The sequence below is a fragment of the Tenebrio molitor genome, chromosome Y, assembly GCF_963966145.1.
Source record: "Tenebrio molitor chromosome Y, icTenMoli1.1, whole genome shotgun sequence".
Lineage (NCBI taxonomy): Eukaryota > Metazoa > Arthropoda > Insecta > Coleoptera > Tenebrionidae > Tenebrio > Tenebrio molitor.
Genome location: NC_091056.1, coordinates 1,328,964 through 1,347,774, shown reverse-complemented (window position 1 = coordinate 1,347,774; position 18,811 = coordinate 1,328,964). Strand labels below are relative to the sequence as shown.

The 18,811-nt window shown below is 36.2% G+C and overlaps 1 pseudogene; it reads left to right on the top strand.

The window, feature by feature from the left end:
- The first annotated feature begins 957 nt into the window (after window positions 1–957).
- On the top strand, window positions 958–7,081 carry LOC138140580 (putative nuclease HARBI1; annotated as a pseudogene).
- Window positions 7,082–18,811: the final 11,730 nt, after the last annotated feature.

The following is an 18,811-nucleotide window of genomic DNA, read 5'->3' as shown; positions in this document are numbered from 1 at the left end:
TAATAGTAAATGTCACTCGAGCGGACCATGTTCAAATAAGTAAAAATTACTTATTAAATTGTTTTGAATGTCGTATTTGTTTATACTTTTTTTAAAATATTTTTTGTTTTGGAGATATCTTTATTTAAACTGTTATAAATCCTGTATATTTTTATACGAAAAATATAATATAGTATAGTATAAAATCTATTTTTTATTTATTTCAAAATGATAACGATAAAACATTTAATAAATATAAATGGGTATTTTATAAAATGTCCAACAACTCTCCAGTCTTTTACAAAACGACTGGATATGACCAGTTATATTCTAAACCAAACAAAATGAAAGATCATTTTACAATACGACTAAGAGCTATTCAGCGTTTTATAAAACGCCTAAAATTCTCGGTCAAATTATAAAAATACTCAGTTTATTCTATATTTTACAATTTGCCTAGTCATTTACAAAGTGACTGGGCTTTTTATAGAACGATTGAATTTGTAATTAGCCTACGACACATACACAGTTTAAATTAAGGTAGCAATTAGCAAATGATGAAGGAAATTGAATTATTTCACATGTGTCTGACTCTTAAGGACAGGTTTTTTGCCAGGCGATGACATTTTTCAAGAATCTATCTATCTTGCTTATTTTTGAAATGAAAACTTCTTTAGGCTCACCACATACCTACATTTTATTCCCGGTCACTGAATTGCTTTCATCCGTCACGGTAAAATTTTCGGGTTCGCCTCACGCATCACGACTTGGGCCGATAATTTCTTTTACAATTTTGGGGTCACTTTTATTACCAACTTGAAGAGAGTACATTTTTTATGGCAGATGCTTTTGAGCCGTCTGAAAAGGGACCATCGGAGACAAGACAGGTGGAGCCCAGTCGCGCGACGGGTGCCAGAAGTTTATTGCCGGGTCATAACTGACCACCTCAAGTTAAACGGCCTACACACGATACGATCTGTCGTACTACAGATCGTACGACACGTCTTTCAGATTGTCGTTTCAACCGTCGTTCGGCTGTTTTATCTCCACACGTGCGGGTGAAATCGTTTAGATTTTATTAGTTTGCCATCGAACATTTTACGAAAAACATGGCACCCTCGAAGAAGGTTGTTGCTTCACTTGTGGCCTTATTAGTTTTAGACAATAAAGAAAAACAAGAAAAGGTGAAAAAGAAGAAAAAATGGTGCAAAAATGGGTTATTGCATCGACATCTCTACTCCCACATGTTTACGAATGGATGACGATGCCTTCAGGACTATATTAAAATTAGTACGGCCCAAAATTTCGAAACAAAATACCGTAATGAGGAATGCGATAAGCGCCGAAGAAAGGCTTACTTTTACACTTAGATATTTAGCAACTGGTAATAGTTACGAAGATCTAAAGTTTAGCACTGCCATCTCACCTCAATCCCTCAGTGCCATAATTCCAGAAACCTGCTGGGCAATATACGACGCATTAAAGGAGGACTATTTAAAGGTAAGGAAAAATGATTCAATCTTAAGTACTTAAGTAATAAATAAATCATTTATTAGTAAATGTTAGATAAGTTTCTAATTCACATGTTGAATCCTTCGCTTTAAGTAAATTTTATTACTGTTAATGGTGGCAGAAGTTTGCGAATTGGTGGCAGTTGGTTGGAATGATTCCTGGCTTTCTGCTGGCAAATGTGGTGACTGAGGGATATATGACTGATGTCGGCCCATTTGCGATTGATGTGGTTGAACAAACATACTGGATGTTGGAAATGATGGGTGGCCCATTCGTGTCAGATAGTTTGGAGGATGGTATAAATTGGAGGTCAAGTGTGAACTTGGTATAAAACCTCCACAAAGCACACTTGCATCTTCTTTTAATTTTCCCACTCTTCCATAGTACATTATACCTGAAATTAGTTTTTCTGCAATGAACGTCTGTTGTTCAGCCATCCCCTTCAGCTGGTAACCAATTCTCTTTCCAGCAACTGCACATTCATCATCATCCGTGTTGGTGAGTGCCTGATGAGTTAAATCAATTAGCTTATTTTTTTTTCTTCAAGGGTACTAGTTTTAGATCGACGTCTTTTCCGCGAATGAGATGTCTGAGGCGTCTGTAGATCATCACTAACCATATCTGCATCCACTATTACGTCATGTGTTTGCATTGTTTCTGTTAGTGTTTCTTCCTGTTCCTTTTGCGCAATGTCCTACAAAAAATCATTTCAGTCATACAAATTCTGATAGAGAATAATTGAAATATTTTTATTTTAGGTTCCATCGAATGAACACGACTGGCAAAAAAACGCCGATGGTTTCAAAAACTTATGGGCAATTTGACAATTGCCTGGGAGCTGTCGATGGGAAACATATCCTCATCAAAAAACCACCAAATCGTGGATCGTATTATTACAACTACAAGGGCACATACAGTGTTGTGTTGTTCGCAATAGTTTCTTACTCAAATAGGGTAGGTAATACTTCCTTGCGGACTAAAAATTTACACATCTATTATCAGAATAGGTTTGAATTCTAAATTGCAAGAGTTGTCCCTGTCTAGTAACTCCTCCCTCTATGACTTTATTGTATTGACTGAGACCTGGCTGTCTCAGTCTGTAATGGATGGTGGAATATTTGACATAAATTCCTACAATGTATTCAGATGTGACAGAGACTTTGGCACATGCAAAATTAAAAGGGGTGGTGGGGTGTTGATAGCAATCAAAAATAACATAAGGGCTGTGAAATTGGACACTAGCAACATCGGTAATTTGTGTGAAGTCAATTGTGTAGATTTGGTAGCTGTTGAGGCTGTTCTTGGTAACAAGTCTTTGGTTATTTGCGCATTGTACATTCCCCCGGGGTCTAAGGTTGACTGCTACACAACACTTCTTGATTTCCTAATTTCGAACAATCTTTTCTACGATACAGACGTGATTTTCTTGGGAGATTTCAATATGCCTGATTACATTCTGTGGTCTCAGAGCAAATCGTCATCTTCAATTTACACACATTTTTCATGCTTTTGCAATTTTTTTACTTTGAATCAATACAATAATGTAGATAATAACATGGAAAAACTGTTGGATTTAGTTTTAAGTAATGGTTCATGTTGTGTCACCAAAGCTAATGATATCCTTCTTAGAGAGGATAAATACCATCCTGCATTACACATCGAAATTTGTGCTGAATTTTGGGAAAATTTTCCCACTTCTACTTACGACAGCTACAACTATAAAAAAGCTGATTTCCGTGGATTGTATCTGGCATTGTCTCATGTTGATTGGACGGTTCTTGACAGTATTCCTAACCCAGATGAAGGTGTTGACTTATTGTATAAAGCACTATTCTCGATTTTCGACGAGTTCGTTCCCAAGAAACGTCAATCACTTGGTTCATATCCTTTGTGGTTTAATAGGGAGATCATTGGTCTGATAAAAAGAAAGCATAAAGCATTAAAGAAGTACAAACATTCCAGGGCAATTGAAGACTACATTTGTTTTAAGAGCCTTAGATCGGAAGTGAAAACAAAAATAAAAGCTGCATATAGGAACTTCATAGTAAACATGAACGATAAAATCAAGACGAATCCTAAATGTTTCTGGGGATATCTGAATTCAATGAGAAAAACAACTTCAATTCCGGCTGTTATGAATTATAGAGGATTAATAATCAAAGATCCTAAAGATATTGTGAACAAATTTGCAAATTACTTCTCTCAGTCGTTTAATACGAACAGCAATTCTAGTATTAGTACACACAACCCAACAGTCAATCAAAATGTTTTGTATGTTGACCGGTTAACAGGAAGGGAAATAGTATTAGCGATAAATAAGCTAAAGAACAATGAAACTTGCGGTCCTGATCAGATACCTTCTTTCCTGATTCGTGACTGTAGACATCTGTTGGCACCTCCGTAATTTTCAACTCCATAATTAGGTGTTCTGCGTTTCCGGTTAAGTGGAAGGAATAACGAATTACTCCGGTTTATAAAAATGGTGACAGGTGTGAGATAACTAATTACAGACCTATTGCCATTATTAACAACTTTTCAAAAATATTTGAGCTTGTACTTTTTAATCGCATCTACAATCATGTTGCACATATGACATCCTTCTCTCAGCACGGTTTTCAGGCCCGAAGATCTACGGTTACAAATTTACTTTCGGTAACGCATTTTCTCCAAGTAAACTTGGACGCTCGTAAACAGATTGATGTCATCTACATGGATTTCTCAAAAGCGGTCGATCGTGTTGATCACAAGTTGCTTTTGACTAAACTGGATAGCTTTAGTTTTTCGGACAATCTAATTCAACTTATTGCGTCTTATGTTAGTGACAGGGCCCTGTTCGTTCAGTACAGAGGTTTTAGTTCCAGGCTGTTTCAGTAACTTTCTGGAGTTCCTCAGGGATCTGTCCTTGGTCCTTTGTTCTTTGTTATATTTAGCAACGACATGACTGGATGTGCCTTTTCAACTATACGCAGATGATCTAAAAATTTATAATGTCATACAAACCGATGAAGACTGTCTTAAACTACAGCGCAATATTGATCTGATTCAAAACTGGGCAAGAACTAACAACCTTCTTCTTAATATTAATAAGTGTAATGTAGTAGTTACTCGAGGAGGGACACTATTATCAGGTTCAACTACTCGACTGAAAATTCGGCATTACAGCGTGTTAATGAGTTTAAAGATCTGGGAGTTGTATTCGATTCCAAACTAACGGAGACACGTTGAATATGTTCTGTCTAAAGCGTATAAATCTCTGGGCTTTGTCATACGAAATGGGAAATTATTTGATAATCCACAAACTCTCCTTTGTCTCTATAAAACGTACGTAAGATCTACACTTGGGTACGCCAGTACTGTTTGGTCACCTTGTTACAAAGTTCATACTTGGTCTCTAGAAAAAGTCCAGAGACGGTTTGCCAAATCTTTCATGTATTTTTCTTCTGGTGAGTATCCACAGAGAGGTGTGCCACACGAGACCCTTTTAGAGCAGGTGCAGATTCCATCCCTAGCTTCTAGTCGTAAATTAGCCAGCATTAAGTTTCTCTCAGACGTTTTTAATTGCTCAGTTGATTGCCCCTACTTGTTATCTCAGTTTTCAATCAGAATTCCCTCTTTTAGTTGTCGTAAGCATAATACCTTCTATCTGGATACTGCAAGAACCAATCTGCTACAATATTCTAGCCTATATCAGATGGTCAAAAATTACTCTGATGTGGAGGGAAAGTTAGACGTTTTTTGTACCAACTGGCAAGAGATCAGAGCACTAAGTTCCTATACAACCCAATCGAGTTTCCATAGTCTTCTCGCCATGAGAATCAGTAGTATAGTTCTCCCAGAGCTGCAGCGGTTTTATGGCAGGGCAATAGTGCTTATTGGGTCTATTGAGTCGCCGACAAGCGGCTTAAGCAGACCCCCTGTCAATCATCACTTCCGCTCTGTGCCTGTCAGTTTACAGGGTTGTAAAGTCCTCGTCGAAAAATAGTCAATTTTGACTTAAATTGTAAATCATTTTACAATAGGAGAGAAAATCGTCTTATAACTACCATAAATAATTCCATAAATAAATAGGGGCTGTTACTTTACCTGATGTTTGCTCTTCCTTGAGTCGGCACTGCACAACAAAGGGACAATAAAGTTAGAATTTAAGTCAAAATTGACTATTTCTAGACGAGGACTTTACTTGAACGAAGATGTTATTTAAAATTTTTATAAAATAAAAACCTAAACACAGACATCGTAACCAAATATTTATTGTATAATTAACACATAAAGAAATAAAATAAATCTTATAAAAATAAAAACAATTAAAATAAATTTAATAATAAAAAAATTTTTTTTTTTTTTTAATAAATAATTAAAATAAACTTATCGCAATAACTAATTCATGGAATATGTATACAATTTATCCATCGCTATCGTCATAATAATCTGTTTCATTCTGATCACTGTCTTCGAGGTTTATTATAAATTCCTCAAATTCAGGTGACACATATGAAAAAGGACCAATCAAATCATATATCCTTCCTATCGTCAGTTCTGTCCGACTTATCTTTGTAATTGCAATTAAAAAAAAAAAAAAAACAAACAATTTCACCGTAACTGAAAACAAAACTTTTCCGTGAATCCGGCTCTGCTTGAATACTCGAGTTCATTTACGATTGGGGGTTGTACCTGCGGTTTAAACCCATTGTCGGTGTCGTTATCGTTTATACAATGGTACCCTGCCATAAAACCGCTGCAGCTCTGGGAGAACTATATTAATAGCTGATCTTTTCAGTTGACTCGTAATTGGATTCATTCACCTGTGAGTCAGCTTTACAATAATAATAATAATAATAATAATAATAATAATAATAGTAAATGCGAACCACGAGTTTATCTATGTTCATACTGGTACGAATGGTCGTGTATCCGACAGTGAAATATGGAGCAATACAGGAATTTATAAGCGATTGTAGTCTAAACAATTGAAAATACCAAGTCCAATCAAGCTTCCACACGGAGATACAATAGTACCATGTGTGTTTATAGGTGATGAGGCCTTCCCATTGATGAAAAATTTAATGAAACCATACTCGCAAAGAAATAATAACTCATGACGAAAAATTTTTTACCTATCGACTGTCAAGGGCTCGACGCGTGGTTGAGAACGCATTTGGTATTCTGGCATCGCGGTTTAGAGTATTTTTGACACCTATTTCTATCAATGTTTCAAACGTAGATGCTGTGGTGCTTGCATGTTGTGCTCTCCATAATTTTTTGCGCAAAATATCAACAAAGAATTACATAACGGATTCTTTACTTGACCACGAAGATCATGTCAATGGACTTGTTGTACCGGATTTGGAATTGGAAACATGCTCAGTTTGAAGAAGGCAAGATTAACAAATGCATCTACTTCAGCAAAAATTGTAAGGAATGCTTATCGCACCTACTTCAACAGTAATGGAAAAGTTTCGTTTCAAGAAAATATGATATCATAACACTAAGTTAATTTTGTCTAATGTAACTAACGTTGTTAAATTCACAGGCCTGCAAAACAAAACTTTTTAATCGATGTTTTGATTTTGATAACTGATTTTGTATAATATTGGAGCCCTTATTACAAAAATACCCTTCATTTTTTTGTATCACGTCAGGTTTTTTCACAATTAACAAAAAAAAATTAAGCAATTTATTTAGGAACATTTTGTATCAGTGGGAGGTATGAGTCAGCAAAGTGTGGGATGTTTGAATCATGACCCAAACCTCCCGCATAATAAGGGAGGTTTGGGTCATACACTTATTCAACTAAAATCAGTAGGTTGTATAGCGATACCAATCATTTATCAATTCTTGCCTCTTACAGTGCAGGCTGAGTATGATGCCGCGGAAATACACTAAAAAAACTGAAAGATCTCGAAAAACCAAAGAGCAAATTAAATTTGCCGTCACCTGCGTTCTTAAAGATGGAATGAAAATTAGGCGAGTGGCTGACGATTTGGGCTTCAGCTTTTCATCACTACAGCGACATGTGAAGAAAGCTAAAAGTCTTCCTGTGGAGGAGCAGGACAATTACGAATATGAAGCCAATTCTTCATCTCGACAAGTTTTCAATGCGGAACGGGAGAAACTTCTTTGCGAATACTTGCAAACGTGCAGTAAAATGCATTATGGCTTAGATACTAAGCAAACAAGAGTCTTTGCATACGAATTCGCTAAGCGATTGGGAATTGCTTACCCACGGGAATGGGATGAACATAAATCTGCTGGACGAGATTGGTTGTTAGGATTGATGGACCGCAATAAAGACCTGTCGTTGAGGCAACCAGAAGCTACTAGTTTGGGAAGATCGACAAGCTTTAATAAACACAATGTTGGTATGTTCTTCGAAAATCTGAAGTTTATATTGGATAAGCATAAATTTTCGGCCGAAAATATTTTCAATCTAGACGAAACGGGCTGCACCACTGTTCATAAGCCTTCAAGAGTCATTGCCATGAAAGGACAGAAACAAGTGGGGCAGGTAACAAGTGGAGAAAGAGGCAAATTAATTACGGTATGCTGCTTTATTAATGCTGCAGGAAACACTTTGCCTCCTGCTATAGTTTCTCCTTTGAAGAGATTTAAAGATCACATGATTATGAACGCCCCTGAGAACACTCTAGGTTTAGCTTGTTCAAGTGGATGGATGACCAAAGAAAATTTTGTTCTGGTAATGGTACATTTTATCAAATATTCGGGAGCTACAAGGAAGAATCCGTGCCTGTTCTTATTGGATAATCACGAAAGTCACGTGAACCTTGATGTCGTCTCTCTGGCAAAATCAAATGGTGTGCATTTGCTCACCTTCCCACCGCATTGCAGCCATCGATTACAACCTTTGGACGTTTCTGTATACGGACCCTTCAAGGCATATTACAACGGTGCAACTTCTGCCTGGATGACCTCTAATCCTGGTAAGACGTTTACTATTTATCACCTACCGGAGTTGATCAAGACTGCTTTCGATAAAGCAATGTCAAGACAAAACATCCTGTCAGGATTTAAGAAATCAGGAATTCATCCACTTGATGTTGACATATTTTCGGAGGCAGATTTTCTGACGTCATCTGTTACAGACAGAGAAAATCCTGCTTTAGAAAATCATACACTTTTTGAGATAGAGACTGAAGCAAATGATTCTCAACGAAGTGTCGATCAAGAACATGAAAAAAGATCGCCAAACCACACACCGGAAAATCAAGCGAATATTACCACAGTATACCTTCTAAGCAGTAGTCTCACTCGACGTCGGCACTTTGATGTTTTCTGAAACAGTTGTGCTTTCGCGCAAGTTACTGCGCAATGAATTTAACAGGCGTTTTACATTAAATTAAACGTTACGGACAGGAATTGAAATCGGGGGTATTGGATCTCTTATGCGCAGTAACTAGCGCGGACTTACAACTGAATACAAAGATTTTGCGGAGTGCGACTACTGCTTAGAAGGTATACTGTGATATTACATTGCAGCCTGATGCAGTATCAACAACAGCTCAACCGAGGACACCAAAAATTGTTATAACAAGCGACATCAAACTAACTCCAGAAATGATTAGACCTTTTCCAAAAGCAAAACCAAGGAAAGTAACGAACAAAGGACGCAAACCAGGTAAGACCAGGATATTGACTGAGAATCCCGAGAAAGAAGAGCTTGAAAGACAGGAAAATAATAAAATGTTGAAGACTCGGAAAAGTGCAAAAAGGAATGTTTTAATTGACATAGACGAAAGCGAGATCGCGAAACAGCAGAAGCAATCATTGAAGACCAAGACTTTAACTAAAAGGAGAAAAAAATCTGAGAGTGAGGATAGCGACATTAGCTGCTCAAATGTGAGTTCTGGCGAATCCAATTACGTCCCTGAAGAGCTAGACAGGGATTTTGACCACTCTGTCAATGGACTGAATTCTGGAGACTACATTGTAGTCAGATTTTCAACTGAAAGCAATCGAAAAGTGTCGCCTGATATTCATTATGTAGGACTAGAGTCGAAAACATACACAGCAATGCAAAATGTTCGGTCAACTTTATGAGAAGAAGAGGTAATTCACTCACTTTCTTTTTTCCGGAAAATGAAGATAAAGTAGATGACATCAATTTTGGAAATATTGTGCTGCGACTACCACCTCCAGTTTAAGATGGAGATACTAGCCGGTCTGTGCAACATAAAGCCTTCGGAATTGATTTAACTTTTATTAAGCATTTACGTTAATTTATGTTGAGATTACCATTACCAGTCCTACACTGTGTAACAAATTTTATTTTTTATCTACATTTTATTATTTATCTTAGAGTTCTAAACCTGCTAGGAGAACAGCCAGCGCAAGTCTGTTTAATTTTTTATGTGAGGATGTGTTTCATGTGTTCACTGTGGTTTTTATTTTCATAATTTTTATGTTCGTTATGTTAGGCATTTACTTGCAAATATTTGGCTATGTTCCTACTTCGGATGTTACCATCATTAAAAACAATTTTTCACATGAATGACTACATATCCAAACATCCCCCACTACCTACCCAAACCTCCCACACTAAGGGACACTTGGGTCAAATGTACATGCCCGACAGTTTTTCAAATAACTTTTTTGAAAGTTACAGTGTCCTATTTCAAATTATTTACACAGATTCTATAATATATGCTCTACGCGATGCTGTATAATTGAGCTATGAATTCGATTACAAAAATTAAATAAAAATTCAACAGTGAAAATTGACCCAAACCTCCCGACTCTCCCATACAATATCGAAATTTTGAATTAATTCATTCATTCTAGGTGAACATTCCAATTTTAAGAAAAAACGAATTACGAAAAAACTAGACGTGATAGCGCAAAACCAAAATAATTTTCGTAATCAGGGGGTCGAAATTGTTCAAAAACTGTCAATTTTATGCAAACATCGAAATCAGTGTAGACCTGCGTTGTTGAACTAAATACATGCTGTTTACTTACACTGTTGCTCTCAAGATCTTCGTCTTCATCATTTGAGATTCCTTTCCTCCCAGTCTCAGATTGTGCTGTAAACATCATGAAGTCGTAGTACCATAAGGTCGGTTCATAAACATTGTCTGCTCCTGACCCTGTACGTTTTGATTCCTGTACCTACAATTAAAACAGATTCTATACGACTGCAGAAATCGGTAAATACACTGCCGCTCAAAAAATTCCGGACACCTAAATTTTGGAAATTTAAACGACTTAATTTTTTTATTTTCATAATTTCAAGTCATATTATTAATTAACTATGTCTATTATAGTGTCTTGGGCAAAAAACGTGATGCCTACATTGTTTTTTTTTTAGGAACTTCTTGATTTTAATCAATTTTTCACTTTAGCCCTATTTAAAATTGTTTGCTTATCAAGTTGGTTTTTACTTAAGTTAATGTTTTATGACAGCTGAATTTTACATGTCAGATTGTATACTCATTTGCATAAGATGCTGCTTGAAATTTCAGCTCAAATTGTTGCTTTAAACAACGATGGCCGAAGTGTGCGGTATATTGCACAACATCTTAACATAGCCCGAAGTACTGTGTAAGACACTCTCTCCCGCTTCCGTAAGACATATAAATTTACCAGAAGGCCCGGATCTGGCCGTAGACGGTCAACAAATGACCGGGATGACCGTTTTCTCCATCTCTCTGTGCTGCGAGATAGGGGACTGCCAGCAAATATTCTTGCTGGACGACTAGCTGCTGCTCGTGGAGTCACAATTTCAGAGCAAACAGTGCGGAGGAGACTTAGAGAAGGAGGTCTGTCTTCGAGATCACCAGCTACAGGCCCTAGACTAACTGCAGCACATCGAAGAGCACGACTAGAGTTTGCACTCCAATATGTGAATTGGGGTGTGAATGAATGGAGAAGCCTTCACGGCTGAGTCTAGGTGAGAGAACGTTTGGTCAATGCTGCATGTCTCCCAGAACTGGATTTAATGGTTTGGGGTGGTATCTCTTTAGACGCTTGCACCGATTTGATTTTTGTTGAGAACGGCGCAATGACGGCACATAGGTACATTCTTGAATGTTTAGAACCACATGTGGTTCCCTATGCGCCATTTATCGGAGAGAATTTTCTCTTAATGGATGATAACGCCCGTCCGCACAGAGCTAGAATTGTTGACCAGTATTTAGAACAAGTTGGTGTACAACGTCTTCCGTGGCCAGCGTGTAGTCCCGACTTGAATCCCATTGAGCTCGTCTGGAATTTTCTTTCCCGAAGAGTCAGACGTCGCCAACCCCGACCAGAGAACTTAAACGACTTAAGAGTGGCGTCGGAGGAAGAATGGGCACAAATAACTCAAGATTACCTATCCACTCTAATTGAAAGCATGCCTAATCGACTAAGGAAAGTGATTAGAGCTCGTGGTGGCAACACGCGATATTAACTTTAATTTGGCAGTACTGTTTCAAGATATTCATAACATGTTAATTTCTAACTCTTCAATTTTCTTGTTAATTTATTTTGTGTTAACTTTGTTTTTTAGTGTTAAGTTGATGTTTTATATTTATTAATACAATTTTAGATATTCTATGACTTTCCATAAATGAAATCGACAATTTGGAGGGTGTCCGGAATTTTTTGAGCGGCAGTGTAATTATGTTACTAACCTTCTTTAACTCCCTTCTAAAGGCGATTCTTATGCTGTTTATTTTTTTTTTATCCTTCGATAGTGGCATCTGGTTGGACTTCCCGTCATTTGTTTAGCAGTAATTCGTAGCTTGCGTTTTTTGCTTTTGTTTGAGTAATCCTTCGATTTAAGCCACAAACACGGCTGCTCGCGATAGATCTCGATAAATTCCTCTAAAAACCTTTTGCACTCCATCACAGACGAATTTTACCGATTAATTAACTGACTTCGCACTATATTAATTTATTCGATAGAATAAATAAAATGTGTTGATTGAGATGTATTCGTCAGCTTTCTTCAGGGAAGTTACAATAACAACTCTTAAATACTAACTATGAACAAGCTACTGTCGCGAGCACTAAATTTTGGTCGTCAAGGTCATTCTTTGACGCAATCGAAAATGCTCCATTGTAAAACAGTCGTAAATATCATAACTTATCATCATATTGTATGACATTAATTGTTTTTTTTTTCTCATTTTTTGACACTTTGTTGACATGGACATAATCAGGCAGGAAATTTTTTTAAATTTGTGACAATCTAACTAAATTTTAAAATGACCTTGACGACCAAAATTTATTGCTCGTGACAGTACATATTTATGTACGGGGTGCAGGTACCGAGGAAAAACCCAATTTGGTGCCCTCGGCCAGAGTAGCTGGTTGGTCTCAGGTGTTTGAGGGATGGAAAAACCCAACGGTGTTTCTGGCTCCAACAGTATTTTCTCTGAGATGTTCTAAATTTTAAATTAAATGATATTTTTTCTATATCAGATGTTAAACTATGTTTTTATCAACTCTTTTGAGTAGATAAAGTAGCACTTTAACCGCAAGGGTAGATAAAATGTTTTAACTTTTTTTATTCAATTATTAAATATGTATGAAATCTATATTAATAACATAATTACATAATTTTCTTTGAAATTTTATTTTTCCTTGAACTTGAAGTCCTGAAAAAAATGTTGTATTACACATGACGATAAAATCTCATTATCTTCTCGAGCATAATTATTAGCGTACGTTTCGACGTTAAAAAACGCTCTCAAAGATAAAGTACAATTTTATCGTCTTGTATAATAAATAACTATTATTTATAGCACTTTCATAATCATAATTATTTTCTGATTTTCTATGTTTAATATTGTGTAATTTTTGTTAATAAATTGTAATTAATTTTTTAACATTCTTAATTCTTATTATTTCATTCTTTATATTAATGTAGAGGGTCCCCGTTAATAAAAGGTCATTATTATTATTATTAAAAATTCTTCTAGAAACCTCCAATCCATCACAGACGAGTTTTACCGATTAACTAACTTAATTAATTAATTAAAGAAACCATCCAAGACATTGTGTAAAAATTGTATTTTTCTTGATACGAATATGTACAGTAAAAGCTCCCTTAACGGACAGCTCCTATGAACGGACAGCTCTATTGAACGGACAATTCTTTGGGCACCGTTTTAGTTCATATAGGTTTGTTAAGAAAGTCATCTCTATTGAACGGACGCTCTGTTGAACGGACACGGACAGTAGTTTTTCTCCCCTCTTTGAAAATAAAGCTTTCTTAGACGGATGCGGCTCAAGGCAGTCGCCACCAGCCACAGCCAGTCGCCGGGTAATTCCCCGTTTTACATGCATCAGCATTTTTTTACTTACTCTTATTAGTGCATGAGTTGCCCTTGTGATAAGTTGTGCAATACGAGTACATGTGTAGTGAGTGAACTAAAAATGAGTTCAAACAACAGGCATAATTTAACTTTAAAGGAAAAAATGCAGATAGTAGACGTTTATAATGTAGAGAAACTTTCTGTACGTGAACTAGCTGCACGTTTCAAGATTGGAAAAACTCAACCGTCTGTCATTATAAAGAAGAGAGAAGAGCTTGCCGCGAAATGGCAATCGAATACGAATGTCAACCAAAAAAGAAGTTTCTTTAAGACGGAAGGTTTGAACATAGATAAACTGTGTTATGACTGGTTTATTAAAGCCAGAAGTATGTGTATTCCAATATCAGGACCAAAAGCCAAAGAAATTGCGGAACGTTTAGGTTATAATAAATTTTCTGCTTCTGATGGTTGGTTGCATAAATTCATAAATCGACATAACATCAAATTCAAAGCCGTATCTGGAGAGGCCGCCAGTGTTAACTCGGAAGATGTTCAAGCTTTCTTTGACAAAGTTCCTACATTGCTCCGAGGATACAGTCCACAAAACGTTTATAATGCGGACGAAACAGGACTTTTTTTCCGTGCATTACCAGATAAAACATTGGTCCTTAAATCGGAAAAGTGTACCGGTGGAAAAATGTCCAAGGAACGACTAACAGTGTTACACTGCGTCAGTGTGTCCGGTGAAAAAGAACCGGTTATAGGGAAGGCAGCAAGACCTCGAGCATTTAAAAAACTAAACGTTAATTCACTCCCCGTGACCTGGAAGTTCAACAAGAAAGCTTGGATGATAGGTAAAAGTAAAAGTTGGAATTCAATCATATTAATCCATACTACTCTTTGTTAAAGGTGAAATTATGACTGAGTGGTTGCTACAATTTGACAGAAAGATTGGTCTACAAAAGCGAAAAATTGTGTTGTTTATGGATAATGCAGGTTCGCATCCCAGAGACTTGAAATTGACGAACATTAAAATCATATTTCTACCACCGAATACTACCTCTTTCTGTCAACCATTGGACCAAGGAATCATACAAAATTTCAAGACTTTCTACAGAACCTTAATTTTGAAACATATCTTGTCAAAGGTGGACAGCATCAATTCTGCCAGTGAACTATCAAAGTCCATAGATTTGTTGGAGGCAATCTATTTCGTGAAGAAAGCATGGCAGCAAGTGTCGTCAACAACAATAATGAACTGTTTTCCGAAGTCTGGATCCCGACACAATGACGTGCATGAAGTAAATGACGAATTTGATACAGAAGATGACTTACCTTTGTCCGTAATCGCAGAATTATGTAAATGTATCCAGGACAGTAGATTGTCTCATCATGATACGAACAATCTTGACAATTTCATAAATATTGACGAAGCCCTCACGACCGAAGATAACAATGTCGATGTTTCTGGTACTGATTTAGTAAGGCAGGATGATGGCACGTTAGTAGAATTAAAATCGGATGATGAAGACACGGAGGAATTGGAAGACATGGATGAGACTGATGATCAGTGGCGGCTTGTACCCTCTTCGTGTGGGTAGGCGGCAATACATAAATTTGAAAATTGCAGTCGGCGAATGAAACATTAAAAAAACGTCACTAATAGCGCAAAAGATCGACCAAACCTTCAGGAATTCGATAAACAAAAAAACAATTATTTATTTGCAATGGTTCAGGAGATATATTTTTTTAATGAAGCCATGTAACCCTGCTTTTTAGAGAAGAAGATGACGTGGGTCAAAAACGATGACAGATAAGTGTTAACAAAAGGACGTTCTAAACTCAAAATTTAACGTAGAATCCAAATTTATAATTAAAATGGGGCCTTTCTATTTAAAAAAACAAAGATGACGTCGATTTCCGGAAGTGTCGCCATTTTGAAAATATTTTATTTGAGCTTGGAGCAGTCGATTATAGTCGGCCACCAATTTTTATATTAATACGATTTTGGGAAATCAGAAAGTTTCTAACGAACGGGCTATGTACATAATTTGCCACCAGTAGATATTAATTAATGTTTTTGGTCACAAAAATTATGTTTATAAAACTACTATTCAGTAACTTATAATAATACTAATAGTTACAAGTTTGCTTATTAATGAAAAGTAAGTTGATTTTATTTCTTTCCTTGATTAATTTGTCACGAGGTTTATACAAGTTAACAATACCAAGTTACCTACTTTTTGTAAATGTCTATTCTTTATAAATGAAAATGTACTTATTATAACATCTGTAAAATCATCTGAATTTTGAAGAAAATGAAGCAACAACTCATGCGCCCCAGACTAGGTAGAAAACGAATCGGTGGGAAAGCCGCAAAGGCAACCGATCCAGTTGCCTTCTAAACGCTATATTGACATATTTTGCCCTCACGTCAATTTCACTCTGACACAGTGTAAAGAGAAAAGAGAGAGAGAGGGTAATCTCTCACGTTCGCAAAATTCAGATGAAATTTAGCTTAGGCGTGCAGTCGCCTGCCCTCGCTTACGATAGCGTAGCACACATGATTCAAGCCAAAGTATTGGTAGACAGTGCAAAGTTATTGGCGGAGATTCATTGCGCGCTGCTAATGGATAAAACATTCGATAATGTAGACAAACAAAAATTAAAAATTACATTTCAGAGTTATTAAATTATATTTATTAATAAATTTTAACTTGAATAAATTTATATCTTTGGCAAAGTCTGAGTAGGCGGTGCCTACCTTGCCTACCCTGACGAGCCGCCACTGCTGATGATGGCATAAATTCCTATCAGGAAGCCTTCAAAACTATAAAGAATCTGAAAATATTTGCAAAAAAGAAAGATGACTTTATAGCATTTGATTTGATAAAGAATGTTGAAATGTATTTCGAAACTGCTTATTATAATAATGTCAGTTCTCGACAAACCAGTTTGCGAGATTATTTTACAGTCAAAAATTGATTTATGCATATAATTTATATAAAATCGATTTGTTTATAACCTTGTAACATTAAAAGTGTTTACTTAATATTATGGCCTACATTTCCTTTGAACCAGATACAATATTTCTTTTGAGCGGACATCTCTGTTGAACGGACAAAAAATTGGCGACCGACGGTGTCCGCTCATGGGAGCTTTTACTGTATATATTCAGTTACTCCTGCAGCTCTGCACTGAGGTCAGTCAGGTCACAACACAACGTACAATGAAAATTTAAAATTGACAAGTGACGCACAGTTGATTGTTTTTCGCTCGCTCCGCTAAAAAAACTCGACTCCCTTGATTTTAGCTTGCCGTGTCGTGCTGCGAACGATTTTACCTTGTGCTGCGAACGATTTTACCGTGTCGCATAAAACTAATTCAGTGCCCCGGAATAAAATGTATGTGGCGCACCTAAAGAAGTTTTCACTTCAAAAATTATTTGTTAACACCTTTAGGAAACGCTAACACCAGGGCTGAAAATATTTTCAACGAGGCGCAATTCAGGACTAGCAATCCCGTTGAGAGGTCTTACTGTGTGTGGAAAAGACGATTCCCGATTCTTTCGAACAGAATCAATTTAAATTTGTGTAAAGTGCAGTGGATAGTTGCAGCGACAGCTGTTTTGCATAACACTGCAACTGAACAAAATGAAAGAGATCCGCCAGCCCTAACAGAGGAAGAAGAGAGAAATTTTAACTTTGTAAACCATGTTTCTTTAGAGCTATATAATAATAGGAACAATAACAATCGTATAAGACAACATTTAATAATGTATTTCCACAATATTTTAAATAATAATTAATTTTTATCGAAAAATGTGTTTGAATTTCTGCTCTACAACAAAGCGATTTTACATTAGTGTTCCTCCTTTAGATAGATAGATTTAGATTAAAATATGATGAGGCTGACAAAAGTTCTAAGTAAATTTAACAAATTTTATATCAGAGATGAATTACATGGATTTAGTGACAGCAGTCAAAATGCATACGGCGCCTGCACATATTTACGCACAATTGACAATAACGGCCAAGTACATTGCAATTTATTGTGTGCAAAAAACAAAGTTGCACCTCTAAAAACCATTACAATTCCGAGACTTGAACTTTCAGCTGCTGTATTATTACCCCAATTATTAAACAAGGTAAAAAACAATTTAAACATCACAATAAATGATAGCTATTATTGGACAGATTCGACAATTGTTTTTTGTTGGATTAAAATGCAAACAAATTCATTAAAAACCTTTGTTGCTCATCGTGTTGCAACAATTCAAAATTTAACTTCATCTGATAATTGGCGATACATTAATAGCACTGAAAACCCAGCCGACATTTTATCAAGAGGAACAAATCCTCAAAAACTACAAAATAATAATTTGTGGTGGTTTGGTCCACAATTTCTATCACAAAACAATTTAGATTTATCCAGCAGTATAAAACAACCATATCAATGTCCAGCTGAGATACCTGAAGTAAAGACAACTTGTGCAAACAACGCGGTGGCGATTCCTAAATTTCATTTCATTTCGTTATACAAAAATTCTTCATTCAAAAAATGTTTGCGTATAACCGTATCTGAGATTCGGAATGCACATACTGTTGTGATAAAACTTACTCAATCAGAATCATTTGCAGCAGACATCCGCAAGCTTAAAAAACATGGTGAACTTCCAAAGGGCAGTAAACTAATTAAACTAAATCCTTATTTAGATCAAGATGGTTTATTGAGAGTTGGTGGTAGACTCAAATTTGCAAAAATGAATGAAGATCAAAAACATCAACTTATCTTGCCTAAATCACATCAGTCTAGGGCCCGGATTTTAGGCAAAATGGACTATTTTTATTTTTTAAGGCACATGTATGAAACTTGTCTATAAATGATTTCTGGCTTAATTAGAGTAATTAGAGCCATATTTGATTCTGCCTATTCGGCCTAAAATGCCCTTTAAATACCTATTTTACTTTTTAACTGCCTGAACATGCCTAAAATGACCAAAAATCAATTTCATTTTCGCGATTTTTCCCAATATTCGAATTCTGGGAAGTTTACGGTATTAA